This window comes from Lissotriton vulgaris, chromosome 2_1, assembly GCF_964263255.1.
Source record: "Lissotriton vulgaris chromosome 2_1, aLisVul1.2, whole genome shotgun sequence".
In the NCBI taxonomy this organism is placed as follows: domain Eukaryota; kingdom Metazoa; phylum Chordata; class Amphibia; order Caudata; family Salamandridae; genus Lissotriton; species Lissotriton vulgaris.
In genome coordinates this window covers 566,701,791-566,722,358 of record NC_141687.1, presented here as the reverse complement: position 1 = coordinate 566,722,358, position 20,568 = coordinate 566,701,791, and positions in this window count along the sequence as shown.

The following is a 20,568-nucleotide window of genomic DNA, read 5'->3' as shown; positions in this document are numbered from 1 at the left end:
GTAACTCCCATCCTTCCTTCACAAGACACAGGGGTCCTCTTACAGGGTGCCCAAACAACAATTCAAAGGGGCTGAAGCCAACCCCCTTTTGAGGGACCTCTCTGTAAGCGAACAAAAGGCAGGGCAGAAGGATGTCCCATCTTCGCCTGAGCTTTTCAGGTAATCCTTTAATCATGCCCTTTAGGGTCTTGTTAAATCTCTCAACAAGCCCATTGCATTGTGGGTGATAAGGGGTGGTGAACTTGTAGTTGACACCACATTCCTTCCACATAGCTGTCAAATATCCAGACATGAAGTTGGTACCTCTATCTGATATTACCTCCTTAGGAAACCCCACTCTGGAGAAAACTCCAAGTAAGGCCCTGGCCACAACAGGAGCTGTTGTGGTCCTAAGGGGAATTGCCTCTGGGTACCTGGTGGCATGATCCACTACCACCAGTATGAATCTGTGCCCAGATGCTGTAGGGGGATCCATTGGTCCAACAATATCAATCCCCACTCTTTCAAAGGGAACCCCCACCACAGGTAGTGGTATCAGGGGGGCCTTTGTTGTTCCACCTGCTTTACCACTGGCTTGGCAGGTTTCACAGGAGCGACAAAACTCCTTGGTGTCTTCAGACATGTGAGGCCAGTGAAAGTGAGGGACAAGCCTGTCCCAAGTCTTGTTCTGGCCTAGGTGTCCTGCTAAAGGAATATCATGAGCCAAGGTGAGTAGGAAGCCCCTAAATTGCAGAGGTATAACCAACCTCCTGGTAGCACCAGGCTTGGGGTCTCTAGCCTCTGAATAAAGGAGTCCATCGTCCCAATATACTTTATGGGCACCTTGAGCATTCCCAGCAGCCTCAGCAGCAGCCTGCTGTCTGAGGGGTTCAAGAGAAGGACAGGTTAACTGAGCCTGCCCCAAGTCTGCCCTAGAAGGTCCCCCTGTCCCCAGAAACTCAACCTGATCAGGTTCAAGTTCTTCAGGGACAGTTCCTTCAGGGGTCTCAAGATCAGTTTCCTGTGAAGCCTGATCCTCACTTGTAGGCAGTTGGGAAGGCGCAGCCTTAACCCTCCTGTTCTTCTTCTTGGGAGGTACTTGGTCCATTGTTCCAGGATCCAAGACCTGAGGTTCAGAGAGGCACTTTTTGGCCTGTGACCTGGTCACAGCAAGGACATGTGATGATATCCCTAACATCTCTGCATGAGTCCTGTACTCAACTTCTGACCATAGAGAGTTCTCCAGGTCATTGCCCAACAAACATTCTACTGGGAGATCAGCACTAACCACAACTTTCTTTAGGCCAGTTACCCCTCCCCAGGAAAAGTTAACAAGTGCCACACTATGTGTAGTAGTGACATTGCTGGCATTGGTCACCAGGTAATCATCGCCTGGCATGTATTGTCCAGGGTCCACAAAGTTAGGTGTCACCATAGTGACACTGGCACATGTGTCCCTGTAAGCTTGAGCCACTTTGTTGTTAATCAAAGGTGTCTGTCTGTATTTGCCCAGGTTACTGGGACTTATGTCAGGGGTCAAATCTATGTCCCCTTCACAAACCAGAACAGCCTGTGTAAGAGTTCTGACTAGGTCAGAATCTCCTTCAGTTCCCAAAGTGATTCCCACTAAACCCTTGGCTTGAGGACCAACACTGCTAACTGTACTAGTGGGTGCAGGTGCCTTAGGGGCTGCAGTGCTGGGGGCTCCACCCTTTTTACACTCACTTGTCCAGTGAGAGGTGTTCTTACAAGTTTTACACCAGGGTTTCTTCTGACCTTCTTTCTTCTTCTTCTTGGAAGTTTGGGACCCACCCTCTGTCTCAGTTTGGGGCCCTGTTGAAGACTTCTGGTCTTTAGTTTTCTGCTCCCCACCCTTCTGGTCTGTTTTCTTCTGGTCACCACCCTGGTTCTGGTTCTGGTTCTTTTGCTTAACTCTGGTTCTTACCCATTTATCTGCCCTCTTTCCCAATTCTTGGGGAGAGGTCAAATCTGAGTCAACCAAATGTTGATGCAACTGCTGGTTCTGACAATTATTTAAAATTTGTTCTCTCATCAGCAAATTATACAATCCTTCATAGTCTGTAACCTTGCTTCCCAGCAACCATCCCTCCAGAGCCTTAGTGGCACACTCAACAAATTCAGACCAGTCCTGAGTCTGTGTCTTCTGGGTATCTCTGAACATTAACCTGTACTGTTCAGTGGTTAAGCCTAACCCATCAATCAGAGCACTCTTCAGGACCAGGTAGTTTCTAGAATCCCCATCACTAACTGTGAGGAGTCTGTCTCGGCCTCTACCTTCAAAGGAGAGCCACAAGATTGCTGCCCACTGCTCCTGAGGGATCTGCTGTACTCTGCAGGCTCTCTCCATTGCAGTAATCCATTTATGGATGTCATCCCCAGCTTTGTAGGGGGGCACAATCTTACTCAGGTTTCTATTATCAAAAGACCTGTCTTTATCCTTGTGGATATTGCTGCCACCAGTGGGTTCTATTACCCCACTCTCTCTAGGCTGTCTTGCTCTAGCAAGTTTCTCTTGGGCCAGGGCAATCTCTAACTCTTGTCTCTGGACTCTCAATTCAGCCTCTCTAATTTGAGATTCTCTCAATTTGGTCTCATGTTCCCTTCTCTGAGGGCTAGTCATCCTCCTTCTGGAGTGACCATGAGAACCTCTAGAAGCATAGGAGTTGTCAGAGTCACCTGAGTGAATCCTTCTCCTCCTAGGCTCCTGGTTAAGTCCACCTGGGGGTCTGAATGGGTTGTTACCTGATTCATTCCCAAGTTGACTTAAGTTAGCCTGGTTCAGTCTACTGACCAGCACCTGACTATCTCTGTCATCATCTGACTCACTGCTTTCCACCTCCTCCCCCTCTTCTTCTTCCTCTTCCTCTACATCTACTTGAGGAGCTCCAGTGATGGAGGCATCCTCATCTACTAGGATGATAGGGGCAGGGGGGTCTACAGTGTCATCCTCTGAAGGATGGCCTCCTTCAGCATTCCCTGTGGGGTTTGCTTTAGAGGTCTTTAGAGCTTCAGACTGATTCAAAAGCTCTCTTAGGTGGTCTGCAGTAGGGGAAGGCCCTGTCTTCAGACCCCTTAAGACACAAAGCTGTCTTAATTCCTTAAAGGGAAAAATAGCAAATTTGGATGGTGCCCTTGGAGGGTCACTCTCAACAGAGACATTCCCAGTGGAACCCTCTGCTCCAGACATTGCTCTAGTGTGGGTGGATGTGTTGCAATCTACCTACACTGGTGTTTACCTACTAAACCTATCTAGTAGTTGTAGCTAGGGTGTGCTACTCCCTTTGCTCTACAACAACTAAGTTCAGTAGAACTTAAGTATACTAGTCTTGTTTTATATGTACCTAGCAGGTACCTGTGTGATCTTTCAGATGATAATCTCAAAGATTGTAATGGTAAAACAACAGCAAGCTCAGATCCCACCGCTGCCACCAATGTGAGAAGTTGGCCTGGTATATAATGCTCACTAGTTCTAGTGATCACTTTGTACCATGCCAAGCAACCCTTATGATGATGGTTGTAATTCAACCTTGTAGACCAGTTATCCTAGTGGTAACGTGGACAAAGCAGTCTTAGGCTAAACTCTGAAAGGCATGTGAAGCCAGCTGTTATACCATACACAACCCCCTTGAATACCAAATGAAAGGGACACCACACAGATATATATTGAAAATATATATTGATTTATTAACTATTAAAATCCCCTGGACTCTTTATGAGCACAGAAGCACAAGCGTTAAATCACAAGACAGTTTAAAATACACAAAAGTTGCACAATATGGATGAGCCCTAGGGGCCACCTAAACCATATACTAAGAAAGTGGTATAAGAGATACCAATAGGAAAGTGAAGAGGCCTAGGGCCTTGGGAATCGCTGGAGCTATTCGAGACTGGAAATAACTAAGTCGGGAAAGGCCCACGGGACTCGGGTGCAGTGTTCAAAGTGCACGCACTTTCCAATACAAAGTCTATGGTGCGTAAAAAGCACAAAGTTAGAAAGTTAGGAACCTTCCGAGTGACCTACGGAGCTGAAACTTAAAACACAGGCCCTTGGGATGTGTACCAGTGCAGGAGCACCGGCGGAGCTGAGTTACCTCACCCACAGGAAGCGGGTGCACAGGGTCGAAGATGTGTCGGGTTTCGTCACGCTGGTCGATGGTGCTTGGAGCTGAAGATGCTGCAGGCGGCTCGATGAGAAGAGTTCCGGTGGATCCAAGGGTGGATCTGAAGAGTTGAAGACCTGAAAGCAGAGGGGACAGTGTTCAAAGTCACTAACCAGTGACTACCGTGGAACCAGATTGGAACCAGGCGATGTCGGGTGCAAACAGGCGTTGTCGGGTAGCTTCTTTCCGCAGCCACGTGGATACCCGGGGTCGAGGACGTCCAGGAGTCGGTCACGAGCTGTCCCACGTAGGCTTCTCGCTGTTGGCGGTGTCGGCGACCTGATCGGAGCAAACAGGCCTTGGCAAATGCAAGCCACGCAGAAGTTGAAAGATGCTGTTCACTCGGACCAGCAAGGTCAGAGCGAGTGCTCCTTTTCACAGGAGCTTGGGTAGGTCTGGAGCAACCAGACCTGCTGTTTAAATCTTCGGGTTCGTCGCCAAGATGGCCGCTGGCCGCGTGGCTAGTGGCCGGGATGGCGCGTCGAGTGGCACAGTGCAAAAGGGCCCCACGCAGATCGTGGAGATGCTGGGGGGGCTGATCTTCGGTGCAAGGGCTGCTCGGTGGTGGGGGTTCTCAGTCCCCAAAGCACAACGTCGAGGATGCCTCAGAAGCTGCGCAGTCAGCTTTTCGAGTGTCTTCCAAGAGGTCCGGTCCCACGTCACTCGGTGCCTCCACGGGTCCCTTCTTTGCAGGGACTGTGGATCGGGCTCTGAGAGGTCTGGGAATCTGGTTCTTGTCGGGCTCTGGGCTCGGGCTCCGGCGGGAGGCGGCGGCAAAGCAGACGTCGAGTTGCTGGTTGGTGCCTGTGTTCACAGGGTGGTCACTCCTTGGCCACAAGGGAGATTCTTCTTCAGTCTTCTGTGCAGCAGAATGTCGAAGTCCAGTCTTCTTCTTAGTTTTAAGTTGATTTCGGGATGATCTGCTGTGCAATGGCACTGCTCCCCTTCTTATTCCAATCTAGGGGGTGGATCACCTACTAGGTCCCTCCTCTGGGAGGAACCAGGAAGGGGGGCGGTTACACCCCCTTTCCTTTGTCCAGCTCCGCGCCAGGACTGGGGCTGGAAGGCCCCAGAACCGGTTTGGGCTGGCCTATGCACGGGGACACCTTGTGTGCCCCGGGCATGTCTGATTCTATTCAGCCCTGTCCTACCCAATACACAAAATCCTGTCTGGGGTGGTGCTCGCACCTCCCAAGGCAGGAAACCCTTTGTCCAGGCCACCATCTGCCGAGTTTCGGTCAGCAGCAGGAGGCCAGACTTGTGTCTGTGGTGGCAGCGTCCATTTTGTGAAGCTGAGGCTCTGTTTAACTTTAACCGGGGTTAGGGTTACACACATGTCGTATCCCTCTAGAAGGGTGGAATGCTATCCCCGTCGCCAGAATTGGCGAGGGGATAGTATTCCAATTCGTATGACACCTTACTCGACATGTTTTGATAAAGCCAAACCAAAGATAGCATTTAACCGCGAGGATTATAATGCACTTAAGAGTATATGGTATGGCAATATCCCGGAACAGCTTAGGGAGTGGTTCCCGACAGCTGCAGACAGGCTCAGCTCATGCCAGAGCACCATCTCACATATTTCCAAGCACTCTGCCTCCAGGATTGATGAGGCCTTCCATAGGAGTGGCTGATAGGAACCTATGTGTCCAGTTTAGGGTTAGGCACAGACATACTGTACCTAAGTAAGAGGTGGTTACACCGACTTACCCCAGCTGAGTGATCAGCCAGTTGTGTCAAATATGGAGGCCAGGCCAGGGGTGGCACAATACGTGCTGCAGCCCCTGGTAGGCCTTGGATACACCGATGCCCTGAGCACCTAGGGTGCACTATTACAGGGGCTCATAAGGTGAACCAGTTCCAATTCGTAATGCACCTAGAGTGCATTGGCAGTAATTTAGAGAGAGAACAGCAGGCTGTGGGTCTGATTAGCAGGCCCACAGCCACATTAAGTCAGAAACCAGTGAAGCAAAAAGCAAAAATTTGGGGTGACCATAGGATAGCAGACCCTACTCTCCTACATAGGTGAACTGCTAAAAGGTGACATGAATGAGGTGGTATGCACACCTGAGTTTTTCAAAATTAATCCAATGTGAACGACCTTTATGTCTATTGCGTGCAGAACCAGGTTGTGCCTCGCCCTGAATGCACTGTATTAAGTACATAACATGGGGAGCGCAGATTCCACGCTCCACTCCCAGACGCACAGCATGAACTGGATACCAGATCCAACCAATTAATCATCCTTCAAATTTGTTCAAAATTTTCTAAGTTAGTCCGCGGTTTTTCAGAGTATTCTTGTTCTTTTGCATATCCACATACATAACACAATGTGTTTTTGGAAACTTCTCATATTTAAGTGTGCCCATCCGGACTTCTTCAAAAATAAGATCCAAACACAACCAGTAGTTCGGAGCAGCATTTCTTTATTCTAAACCCAATGCATTTCGGGCTGTGTCACCAGCCCTTCGTCGGGGGTCACTGCAAATCAATGAATTTAGGAAACCATCAGTACCAAGATATGTCGTTTATAACATTATGCTAAATTTTTAACCTGTTATATTTCATTTTCACATTCAAATTATTTACAAAAATCTATTAAAGTGCTCGAATGTCATAATATACCCCCACCCATACTGTAACCCCCCTGTCCTTAATTTAATAATACCTCCCTTCGTGGAAACACTTTCCTCAGGTTTGAGGGCTTCTCCAGTGATCACGTAATCCTCTGCAGAAGAATACTTTGACAGTAAGCAAACCGCATGCTTTTGACGCTCGAGAACAACAAGTAAGTCATTTTATAAACTTTGAATTTAGGCCTTTCATAAATAATGCACATTGAGTTTTTTCTACTGGAAACAGAGAGTTAATCGTTAAAGCTAACAGGACAAAGACGGTGTTCTACAGACTCGGGATAGAGGAAATCTTTCAAGCCAAAAACAGCAATTTAATTAAGCTAAAAAAACATACATATTTATTTCATGGTGAACTGCTTAAAGGAACATATTTATTTTGTGGTAAATTGCTTTCAGAAATAATACCAGGCTAAAACGAACAGCTTTATTCAAGCTACAAGAGTTAAAAGAGGACATTGCTTATTTCACTTGTTATAAAAGAAAACACTACTATAGTGAGTTTCTTTTTATTGTATCAACAATACTTACTTGGGTGCACATTTTATTTCAAGCACAAGGTGCAAGGGTGACTAATGTTTGTGGTTATTTTATTTGTATTTTGCAGAGTGTAATGTCATTTCCAAAACCTCAGTAATCTGCATCATATCAAAGATATAACTTCTGGTGGAGATATAACCAGAAGCGAAAGGTACATTATCTAATTGTATGCTGATTTATAGATAACATAGGAGCACCAAAATAATCCTTGTTAATTGTTTCTTTTTGTTCTTTGCTTGGATTTAGAGACACAGTCCTTAGATGCCAAGATCTTCCTGAGCAAGTGAAACAAATTCTAGGAGTGTCTTTTCTGTTTGTTATTTTATCCAATTCCCCCTTCCCTTGGGGTTTTATTCTTGGTTAGCTGTATTTCTTGTTCAGGCATTCAGGAGTGGATCCTTAGGTTCAGAAGAGAACATTCTTCTTGTCTCTCAAGTTGAACCACCTGGTTCTTCAGGTGAGTGAGGGCTTAACAGAAGCGTAATCCTGTCACAAAAAATTAAGGTTCTCCTTGAGAGACATGAATTACGAGGATATTAGGATTGATAGTCAGGCAATGGCTCAGGCTCTTAGTGATGATTCTGGAAAGAAATAATTCAGTGACTGAAATGCTACAAAAAATGCAGTTAGAAATTGATACTTTGAAACAAGGCAATAAGGTTTTGCGCCAAGAAGTTGTTCGTTACAAACCTAGATTGTCTTTATGGGAGAATCCTCGTCCCTCTGTTTTTTCTAACTCTTCTGACAAGGGAGAGAAATTTAAAACGTCAAACACATTTATGATGTCTGAATCAAACCCATCACCCGTGCAAGTTAATGTAGCTGTTCCTAATGGTGTACCACTTTCTGCTCCAGAACGCTTTTTTGGTGATAGTAGTAGGTTTAATGTGTTTGTTAGTCAATGTCAATTACATTTCATATGTAAGCCCCATTTATTCCCTACGGACGCTACTAAAGTAGCTTTTTTGCTCTCTTATTTCTCTCTAAACTGCCTTGTGAATGGTTCCTGCCTGTTGGACTGGGGCACCACATCAATGTGGTGTCTACTCTTGCATCTCATTTACCATGACTGTCAACTCACTGCTCCATCACCACCTTCATTTAAATATGCCCGCACCCCTAACATGCCAACTTTGTAAATAAAATACCTTATGTTGTTATGTTATGTTAAGTCCTCTTGTAGAGCGCGCGGATACTCAAGAGTGTCCCAAGGCGATGCCTGAGAGGTACAACAGGAGATTAGCAAACAAAAAGGTGATTCTTAGGTTTCTTTTTGAAAATGACAGGCTTCTGGATCGACCGCAGAGAGAGGGGGAGGGCATTTCAGGCTGCAGTGGCCTTCACCGTAAGGGAACTGCCACCCATCCTCTGAAGCCTAAAGGGAGGTACCCGGGTAAGACATTGGGTCGCAGAACGAAGAGCATGAGCCGGGAAGTAAAAAGAAAACCGCTTCTGAAGATGAGGGGGACCAAGGTCATGAAGGGCACTGTGGGCCACCACTAGAGATTTAAACCAGACCCTCTCAGCAACAGGAAGCCAGTGAAAGGAGCGTAATTGAGAAGACACACTGTTCCTTGCCGAAATGCCAAAAAGCAATCTAGTGGTCGTATTCTGAGCTACCTGAAGTTTTTTAAGCAGATAACCAGGGGACCCAACAAAGAGAGCATTGGCGTAGTCCAAGCGGGAAAGGATCAGAGCGCAGGTGACAGTTTCTCAGGCTGCTTGAGGAAGAAGCGGGAAAAAGGACCGCAGAGACTTAAGGAGACCAAAGCAGCATCCAGCCAGTTTCTTAATATGGGTGGAGAAAGAAAGACTCTCATCAAACCATACTCCCAGGTTTTTTTCAAGATGTCCTGACACCAGGGGGAGCTGGGAGTCAGGGGGCCATAGCTGCTCATGAAAATCAGCGGGAAACCTGCCAAACAATAGGATTTCTGATTTTTGTTCGTTGCACTTCAGCTGAGCATCAGCCAGCCATTTAAAGATGGAAACCAGACACTGTTGAGCTGCTGAGACAGAGCTGGAGGTCTTATCCCAGGTGAACAGCTGCTGCGTGTCGTCGGCATAGGCCATCACCTTAGCCCCAAGCTCCTCTGCCAGGTATAAAAGAGGCGTAACATGAATGGTAAAGAGGAGCGGGCTAAGAGAGGAACCCTGAGGAACTCCAGTAGTGACCAGCTGGAGAGAGGAGGAAAAAGGGGGGAGCCAAATCTGCTCAGCCCGCTCTTCCAAAAAGGACCTAAGCCAACCCCAAGCCGCTCCCGATACCCCAATCTCAGCCAGTCGGGCCGGAAGAAGAGCATGGGGGACCCTGTTGAACGTGGCCGAGAGATCGAGCAAAATCAATGCTGCCCTCCCACCCGCGTGCAGACACTCCCGAATGGCCTCCACCACCTCCACTAAGACAGTCTCAGTGCTGTGGGAGGCACGGAACCCTGATTGAGCTGGGTGCAGGAGTCCCTCTGTCTCCACATACTCTGTTAGTTGGCTGTTGACAACCTTCTCACTGACCTTAGCGATGGCCGGGAGGAGGGAGATGGGACGGTAATTCCCTGGGGTAAGAGGATCCAGAGAGGCTTTCTTAAGAAGAGGCAGTATCTTCACCTGCTTCCACCTCAGAGGGACCGCAGCTGTTTGGAGGGACACAATGACCATACCATTCACCTCGGTATTCACAGTCTCTGCCACCGCTGCCAGGAGCCTCGCCGGGCAGGGGTCAGAGGGAGAGCCAGACTTAAGCCCCCTGAGGATTTTAAGAGATTCCAGAGGAGCAGCTGCTCTGAAAGCTGTAAAGGAGCAGGCAGGGGCAGCTGGTAGAGCAGCCAAAGGTCCCATACAGCAGCCATTGCCCGGAGAGAAGGAAGCCTGAATGGCCTGAATTTTCTATCTAAAGCAGTGGGAAAGTGTGTCACACCAGGCGAGAGTAGAAGGAATGACACTCGCCTGGGCCGAGGGGATGTAAAATTCTGTACTATAGAGAACATTTCTTTGGAATTATTCCTAGCGAAATCAATGCGGGCAGCAATGAATTGTCCTTTGGCCATGGCGATAGCCTCATAATAGATTTTTTGCGAAGCTCTCAATTTTCTTTTGGCCATAAGACAGTAGCCGCCCTGACGCCAGGCACGCTCCAGGAGCTTACAATCATGCTTAGCACCCTTGAGAGTTGCATTAAACCAGGGTTTAGACGGGGAGTCTCTGGCCTGTCTAAAAGGCCGAGAAGGGGTTACAGAAGCCACCACCTTGGTAACCCAGGTGGTGAACCCTGACAAACACTCCTCCAATTCTCCAGGCAGAAAAGGTCTAGAATGATCAAGGGCCAGTTTGAATTCCAAAGGATCGATCCTACCAGAAACAGGTTTCGGGCAGGGTTGGACCAGTGAAGCTGCACTAGGTAGCGCCCAGGAAAAATGGGATAGAAAGTGATCAGACCAGGGCACAGGTCTCCTATGGAAAGGGGGAAATTAGAGCAGATAGGGTCTAGAAGATGGCTCTTACACACTTTAATTGTTCCAGATTTGTCTTTAGTGCAATATTTACAGTGTTCAAAATGTCCATGATCCAAAAGATGTACAGTATGTAGACTTGGATAATTTTGAGGCACCTAGGGAGACACAATAGAACAACAGTCACTGGCCTTAGTGTGGCATCACAGACATAACACAACGCCAAACATCCACAGAATTCTACAGGCAGACAACACAATGTACAACAAGTGTCAACAAACAGAGTTCTGTATACGTTCACATGTGAAATGTCACTGCCACATTTCCACACACAGGTGACTCAACATGTGCATGTCTGTACCATCCGCACATAGCCCTTCACAACAACTTCAATCACACCAGACAATGTACAAGTCGTACCTCATCTCCCACCTTCAAGTGAAGTAGCGGGTGATGAGCTTTTCACGCATGTCAACTCCTTTCTCCTCTCCACTGTCCTCATCACTGGACTCTGGGGCCCTGACCAGGCGGGTGCCTTGGTTCCTCACCATCATCCAGGAGCAGGGAAATCTCCTTGTGAATGGCCATGTTGTGGAGCATACAGCATGCCACTATGATCTTGCAGACCTTCCCAGGGGAGTATGACAGTGCACCTTCAGTCCTGTCAAGGCAGCATAATCTTGACTTGAGCAGGCCAAAAGTCCTCTCAATGACACAACGTGTCCCGTCATGGGCCTCATTGTACCTGACGTCAGCCAGGGTCCTGGGATTCCGTAGTGGGCTCAGCAGCCTTAGACGGCTGGGATATGCAGAGGTACCTGTAAATGACAAACACACATTGCAATGTTGCACAGGCTGAGGGCAGCAGGTCACACACACTAGGCACATATCACAAGGCATACTCACTCACAATCCAAGCATGTTCGGGAAGAAGATTAGCCATCAGCCTGGGCACAATGCTGTTCCTCAGGATGTAGAAGTCATGGGTTGAGTGTGGGAATCTGGCACACACATGCAATATGGGCATGTCCGCAAGGCACACCACCTGCACATTGATAGAGTGATAATGTTTTCGATTCCTAAAAATGTGCTCACTCTCCTGTGGTGGCACCAGACCAACAGGGGTGCAATCAATGGCACCAACAACATTGGGGATGTTCCCAAGTGGATAGAAGTCTCCCTTCACAACGGCCAATTCTGCTCCCCTGGGGAAATGTATGTATCCATCCTTATAGGTCATCATATCTGCAAGTACATCCCTCAGCACCAGGCTGAACATGGGTTGCAACATCCCTGCAGTGCTGGCCACAGTCTCCTGGAAGGAACCAGTTGCAAAAAATGGAGGTCTGCCATCACTTTGTACGTTGGTGTGAAAGCAGTTGGGTAGTGGCAACGAGGCTGCAGGTGGAGCTCCAACAGATCACAAGGGCTCTTCAGGGGGGGTCTGTCGAGGCGGAATTTTCGAATGATCGCAACATCCTCCATGTCCACCAGCAATGTCAAGTGACGTAGGAGATTAGGCCTCCTCCTAGTTGAGAAGAACATGGACTCATGTCAAAGACAACCTACATGAGATGCCCGGAGCACAAGCTGTCAAGGATGTCACGGAAAAAGAAAGACTGCCATGTGAAATGCGTGACACTCCAGGTTACGTGGGTGTACATTTGTGACACACAGAGGGCACACCTCTCCATTTACCAAGCACAAGTGCCGTAAACAACACGTAGGTTAATGTGAATGCACACATACTGAACCCCACATTTTTCATGTGCACGCCTTGTAGTGTACCATCCAGCCAATGTGTGTAAAATTAACATGACTGTCTCATATTCATCTGCTGTACCTGTCACACCTCAATGCATCATGTAAACTTGGCACACATGCACACGTCCACAACAATAAGATAACAGTATGCGGAAAACTGTCATTTGTGTGCATGATCAGATATGAAAGCACAAATAAGTAACAACACCATACAGTGAGACAAGCCTTGCCAAGGTTAGCAATGACACACAACACATTGATTTGTTACACACTGTTGAGTCCACTACAACACTGTCATGCATTATCAACCATAAAATGCATAATTGACATGGCAGGGACCACATACCAATGTACGTCACACATAGCCAACCATGGCACGTGCCTCAACCTCTGGATTTGATGGAATAATGTCATTGTGGACACAATGGTGTGCCCTTAGCCATGCCTCCGCTGTGTACTGTAGAAGTGTTCATGGTGGACATTGCCATTGCATGTGACCAGAATCGCGGTAGCTACCGCCTGGCCCTGGCCGTGTGACGCCAGCACCGCCCCTTCACAAGTGCGGTAGTCATTGGCATGGAGACATGGGTAGATGGCAGTGGGCATGCTCCGCCACCCAAATTGCGGTAGCTACTGCCTGGCAGTGTGACACCACCACCACCCCCTTGATAAATGCGGTAGTTATTGGCATGGAGACATGGGTAGATGGCGGTGGGCATGCTCCGTCACCCAAATCGCGGTAGCTACCGCCTGGCCCCGGCAATGTGAGACACCAGCACCACCCTCTTCACAAGTACGATAGTCATTGGCATGGAGACATGAGTAGATGGGGGTGGGCATACTCCACCACCCAAATCGCAGTAGCTACCGCCTGGCCACAGCGGTGTGACACCAGCACCACCCCCTTCACAAGTGCGGCAGTCATTGGCATGGAGACATGGGTAGATGGCGGTGGGCATGCTCTGCCACCCAAATTGCGGTAGCTACCGCCTGGCCCCGCGGTGTGACACCAGCACCACCCCCTTCACAAGTGCGGTAGTCATTAGCATGGAGAAATGGGTAGCTGGCGGTGAGCATGCTGCGCCACCTGAATAACGGTAGCTACGGCCTGGTCTTGGCGGTGTAACACCAGCACCACCCCTTCACAAGTGCTGTAGTCATTGGCATGGAGACATGGGTAGATGGCGGTGGGCATGATCCGCCACCCAAATCGCGGTAGCTACCGCCTGGCCACGGCGGTGTGACACCAGCACCACCCCCTTCACCAGTGCGGTAGCCATTGGCATGGAGACATGGGTAGATGGCAGTGGGCATGCTCTGCCACCCAAATCGTGGTAGCTACCGCCTGGCCATGGCAGTGTGACACCATCACCACCCCTTTCACAAGTGCGGTAGTCATTGGCATGGAGACATGGGTAGATGGCGGTGGGCATTCTCCGCCACCCAAATCGCGGTAGCTACCGCTTGGCCCCGGCGGTGTGACACCAGCACCACCCCCTTCACCAGTGTGGTAGTCATTGGCATGGAGACATAGTTAGATGGCGGTGGGCATGCTCCGCCACCCAAATCGTGGTAGCTACCATCTGGCCCTGGCGGTGTGACCCCAGCACCGCCCCCTTCACAAGTGTGGTAGTCATTGGCATGGAGACATGGGTAGATGGCCGTGGGCATGCTCTGCCACCCAAATCTCGGTTGCTACCACCTGGCCACGGCGGTGTGACACCACCGTGGGGCATTGCCTACAGCCAATGGGAGAGACGATTGTGGTGGCAGGATGCAGTTTTGAAATTCGTGGAAGGCATGCGCCGCCACCGCGGAGGCGATCATTGGATGGGTTTGAAATTTGCACCATCGCGGTAGTGCACCCCGGGCCCCTGCAGTGCATCACCGCAATGGAGCATTGCCTACAGCCAATGGGAGCGATGATTGTGGAGGCAGGATGCAGTTTTGAAAATCGCGGAAGGCGTGCTCCGCCACCACGGAGGCGGTCATAGGTTTGGTTTGAAAGATGCGCCATCATGGTAATGTACCCCGTGCCCCTCCGGTGGATCACCGCCATGGAGCATTGCCTACAGCCAATGGGAACGAGGATTGTGGTGGCAGGATGCAGTTTTGAAAATCGTGGAAGGTGTGCTCCGCCACTGCGGAGGCGGTCATTGGATGGGTTTGAAAAAGGCAGACCTGGACTGTTAGGGTAATATCACACAATTATGCTCAACCCTGTCCTAAGACATAAATGTACCTCCTTGTCTTTGTATTTAAATCTTCAGGAGATAATGTATAGATCAGGCCTTTGTATTTATCAATGCTTGTTTGTGTGCCATTGCTTTTACATTTTTCAATGCTTGTTATTTTTGGCACATTGAAAAAACACTTCAAGTATATTCAGATGTGCCAATGCTTGTTGATTTGCTATTCTACCAAGTTACATTCTGGAAGCACTCGATTAAGAACTAAATTTGCATAGGCTGCACGTTCCTGGAAGTGTCAGGTAGAAAAGGAACATGCACGTGATGAGCAATCCTCCCTTCGCCTCAGAGGGGACCCCACCCTCTAGCTCAAGTATAAAAGGCTTTTACACATGCTTGCGCTCGTTCCAGCCATCCTTACCTTAAGTCTGGGATTCCAGTTTCAGTGAGTTCTTCCTCGGCTCCTCTTTCCTCCTGATGGTTGTCATGGGGAAGACAACATAGAAGAACCATTGAATTCCTTCCGGTCCGGCAAAGAACATCTTCCCCTTCACAACGTGGAAACACTTTCCTCAGGTTTGAGGGCTTCTCCAGTGATCACGTAATCCTCTGCAGAAGAATACTTTGACAGTAAGCAAACCGCATGCTTTTGACGCTCGAGAACAACAAGTAAGTCATTTTATAAACTTTGAATTTAGGCCTTTCATAAATAATGCACATTGAGTTTTTTCTACTGGAAACAGAGAGTTAATCGTTAAAGCTAACAGGACAAAGACGGTGTTCTACAGACTCGGGATAGAGGAAATCTTTCAAGCCAAAAACAGCAATTTAATTAAGCTAAAAAAACATACATATTTATTTCATGGTGAACTGCTAAAAGGAACATATTTATTTTGTGGTAAATTGCTTTCAGAAATAATACCAGGCTAAAACGAACAGCTTTATTCAAGCTACAAGAGTTAAAAGAGGACATTGCTTATTTCACTTGTTATAAAAGAAAACACTACTATAGTGAGTTTCTTTTTATTGTATCAACAATACTTACTTGGGTGCACATTTTATTTCAAGCACAAGGTGCAAGGGTGACTAATGTTTGTGGTTATTTTATTTGTATTTTGCAGAGTGTAATGTCATTTCCAAAACCTCAGTAATCTGCATCATATCAAAGATATATCTTCTGGTGGAGATATAACCAGAAGCGAAAGGTACATTATATAATTGTATGCTGATTTATAGATAGCATAGGAGCACCAAAAGAATCCTTGTTAATTGTTTCTTTTTGTTCTTTGCTTGGATTTAGAGACACAGTCCTTAGATGCCAAGATCTTCCTGAGCAAGTGAAGCAAATTCTAGGAGTGTCTTTTCTGTTTGTTATTTTATCCAAATCCCCCTTCCCTTAGGGTTTTATTCTTGGTTGGCTGTATTTCTTGTTCAGTCATTCAGGAGTGGATCCTTAGGTTCAGAAGAGAACATTCTTCTTGTCTCTCAAGTTGAACCACCTGGTTCTTCAGGTGAGTGAGGGCTTGACAGAAGCGCAATCCTGTCACAAAAAATTAAGGTTCTCCTCGAGAGACATGGATTACGAGGATATTAGGATTGATAGTCAGGCAATGGCTCAGGCTCTTAGTGATGATTCTGGAAAGAAATAATTCAGTGACTGAACTGCTACAAAAAATGCAGTTAGAAATTGATACTTTGAAACAAGAAAATAAGGTTTTGCGCCAAGAAGTTGTTCGTTACAAACCTAGATTGTCTTTATGGGAGAATCCTCGTCCCTCTGTTTTTTCTAACTCTTCTGACAAGGGAGAGAAATTTAAAATGTCAAACACATTTATGATGTCTGAATCAAACCCATCACCCGTGCAAGTTAATGTAGCTGTTCCTAATGGTGTACCACTTTCTGCTCCAGAACGCTTTTTTGGTGATAGTAGTAGGTTTAATGTGTTTGTTAGTCAATGTCAATTACATTTCATATGTAAGCCCCATTTATTCCCTACGGACGCTACTAAAGTAGCTTTTTTTCTCTCTTATTTGAGTGGCACAGCAGCAAACTGGTCCATACCTTATATTGAAAGAGATGATCCAATTCTCCATGATTGGCCTATGTTTAAAAGAACAATGACAAAATTATTTGCTAAACACACTTGCATTCAAGCAAGCGTTAATGAGTTACTGAATTTAAAACAAGGAAATAAAGATTTGTTATCATATGTTACTTGATTTAATAGGTTGTTAACGGAAACCCAGTGGATAGAAGAAAAGCTCACCTCTTTGTTTTATAGAGAATTGTGCGATGATTTAAAAGATGCCTTAGCGCACATTGTAGATTTACCTGAAGAATACTCAGAGTTTGTAGACCTAGTGCTTAAGCTAGACCATCGTCTAGGTGAAAGAAAGGGGGATAGGACGCAAATTGAACCTGGATTTTCCACAATAAAACATGAGAAAAAGGACTTGGAAAGTAAAATGCCAGAACACGAACCAATGCAAATAGGGCCCTCTGTCAAATGAAGAAAAGGATAGAAGAAGAAAGCTAAACCTTTGTTTATATTGTGCTCGCTCTGGACATTTTGCTAGAGATTTGCGGGTTAAACCAAAAGCACCTAAGAAAACTAATGCTTTAATTGTTACTCCTAAGGAGCAGGAAAACTAAAAAGCTCGTCAAGAACGGGGGTCGCTTGTGCGAGTAATAAGAATGATAAGAGCTCCAAAAATGTATCTAACATTGTGCCACGAATACGCATTTTGTTATTCAAGTAATCCTAATAATTAGTAGTTGCGTCAGTCGGTCCCAGTTTTACTTGATTCTGGAGCTACTGGTTCAGTGCAGTCATCCTGCATGTGTGTGAGATTATCAGAGATCTGTACACCCTCATAAATGCATGCGATCGCATCTGTTTGGACCATGCAGAGTGCCCTTGTGAGGGGTACCCCAGTTTGGGATGGTAGGAGATTACAATTGGTAATGAGTCTGTGTCTTGCTACTGTACTGATAGATGTTGGTCCATGACACTGTCACACTGTTCATTTCCCCTTCTCTTCTCCCATGCCTGCAGCTCAAGGTACACCAGCGTAAGGCAGTGTGGAGGGCCATTGCAGCAAAGGTGCGAGCCCTGGGGGTATCCAATCGACGACGCACCCACTGCCACAAGAGGTGGGACGACATCAGCTGGCTGGCTAAGAATGTGGCAGAGATGACATTGGGGCTGCTACCACGCATTTTGGTGTTTGGCACGGCACAACATGACACCACTGATAGGCCGTATATTGGCAGTGACTTATCCTGAGCTGGATGCACATCTGAAGGAGCACCGGCAGCAAGGCAGGGGTGAGTATTTGGGGAGGGTGACTTTGCCTGGGAGCGGATGCATGTGTACAGGGCCTTTGGCACTGGTGGCGCATGTGATGCTCGTGGGGTGGTGCTGTGCTGTGTCATGTGAGTGGCCGCTTTGATGGGTGCCAGTGTTATGCATTGTCCCAAACTGCCCTTACAAGGGTGAGCCTCTCTGTCGTGCTTTCCCATTGCAAGATGTGTTAGCATCTACATGGTCATTCAGCATTGGGGATGGTGTGGGGAATCTATTAGGGGTGAGCAGCAGTGTCCACTATCTGACTGTGACTTGCATGTATGCCTACTTTGCATGCACCATGATCGGTGAGGCACACGGTGAGGCACACACATCAGACAAGAATGTGCCCCAGAGTACCACATGGTCTTTGTTAAGGCCTACTTGGTCAATGTGAACTGTCATGTCCTAATAGGTGTGTTTTATCCCCTCCTGTTCCCTCAAGGTCTGTCAGTGGTAATAAGTGGTTCCCCACATCATGTCCCTAGGTGTGTGCAGAGCAAGTTGTGTGTCTGGTACACTCATACACCTGCAGGGTGTTGTACTCAACATGGCAGATATTCAGGGTTACAGGCACTGTTGTGGTCTATGTAGTTTGTAGTTGTAATGTGATTGCAGGGTGTGGTGGTCACCATGTAGATTTGGGCATCTCCTGTATTGCATTGATTGTTTTTCTTTGTCCTGCTGATGACACTAATGCAACCCTGCATCTCTCACTCATGCAGAATCAACAGAGGGCATGGAGGAACAGGAGCCATAAACCAGTGGTGGTGAGAGTCGCACTTCAGCTGCACTGAAGGACAGTGACACAGAGCCCACCAGCGCATCTAAGGGGGACCGTAATATGCAGGAGGAATCCCTGCCGGAGACACAGAGCACAAGATCATCTGATGCCAGTGGGGATGCATCCATGTTGGAAGGCACAGGGAATGGGGACTCTGCATCATCTACTAACATACAGCGGCCAGTGCCCACCCTCCCATCCACTTTCTCTGGTGCTGCCCGTGTCCATGTCAGTAAGAGAGGACAAGTTACATTCACACCTGGCACCGCTGAGCCTGCACCTGTCACCCCTGATGCCATCAGTGCTGAGTCTGAAGAGCGCCTGCGCCAGCTTTGTGTGGGCCCTGCTCAATGCCTTCAGTGACCATGACAAAACATTTGGCCAGGTGGTTGACTACATGAAGGGCATGCACTCTGACGTTGGTGGGCTACACCGCACAGTCCAGGTGTTGTCGTCCACAGTGACGTCTGCCCTTCAACAAGCACATGCTCCCATTCCTGCTCCAGTGCCTTTGTCCACCCCCCAGTCAGTGGCCACATCAGATGATAGTGACCACGGTTCCCAGTCACGATACAGCACAAGAAGCCCCCAGCAGAAGCAACCCAAGTGGTCCCGCCCACAGACACCATCCCCACAGAAGAGTAAAGCCAGTCCAGAATGCAAAGACAAGATCCCGTCAGGGAAGAGCAAGGCAGAAAAAGCAAGAAAGCAGGCATCAGGCTCCCATGCCTGAGAGGCATCACCATCCAAGGACTCTCCAAGCCCTAAAACTTCACGCAGAGCTAGGCATGCAGTGTCTATGCCCACTGAGGGGGTATTGTCTGGCAAGGGTACACCTAGGAAGGGCTCAGGGCCACATTCCCCGCCACATCAACTCCAATTCCAAGCCCAGTGAAGTAGGTGAAGGAGGGCACTGTAGGGGCTACCCCTGACAAACCGGCAAAGAAGGGCACTGTAGGCCAGACAAAGCATACCGCAGGATCCAGCACATCACCAGAGGGAGTGCCAGTGTCTGCACCTGAAGTGGCTCTGTTGGTGTGTGTGCCTGTTGTGTCCCAACCAGTTCCCATTAACCCCAGTACAGGAAAGCCATTTTGCATTCCCAAGAAGTGAAAAGGCACCCCTCAACCTCTCCCACCCACACTGTGTCACAGGTCTGCATGTCTACGCCTGCACGTGCCACTACACCACTTGGTCCAAATAGCCCTCCAGCTTGCAAAGCCACTGGTAGCCCTACATCACCTAGGCCTCTGTCTCCCCAGTCAAGTGGTCCTGCTGTCCCACACACACAGCCAGCTCCAAGTCCGCCTGACAGCCAAGCGTGAGTGTTAGCCCCCTCATACATCTGTCTCTCATACAGGTGTGCTAGTCCTGCCCATTGATTACAACCTGGGTGTGTCACTGGCCATGATAGGGTACAGTCACACACACTCACTGTGCAGCTTCTCATGTCCTGACTCTGCACTTCTCCCTGGCCACTGGCCTTGTCATTCACTGTTGTTCTGGCCTTGCCTGTGCAGCTTCTCATGTCCTGAATATGCACTTCTCCCTGGCCACTGGCCTTCCTGTTCTGGCCTGGCCTGTGCAGCTTCTCATGTCCTGACTCTGCACTTCTCCCTGGCCACTGCTCTGATGTGTTGGACTCTCAACTGTGCAGCTTCTCATGTACCTGCTGTGCCACCTGCCCTGTACACTGACCCTGTTG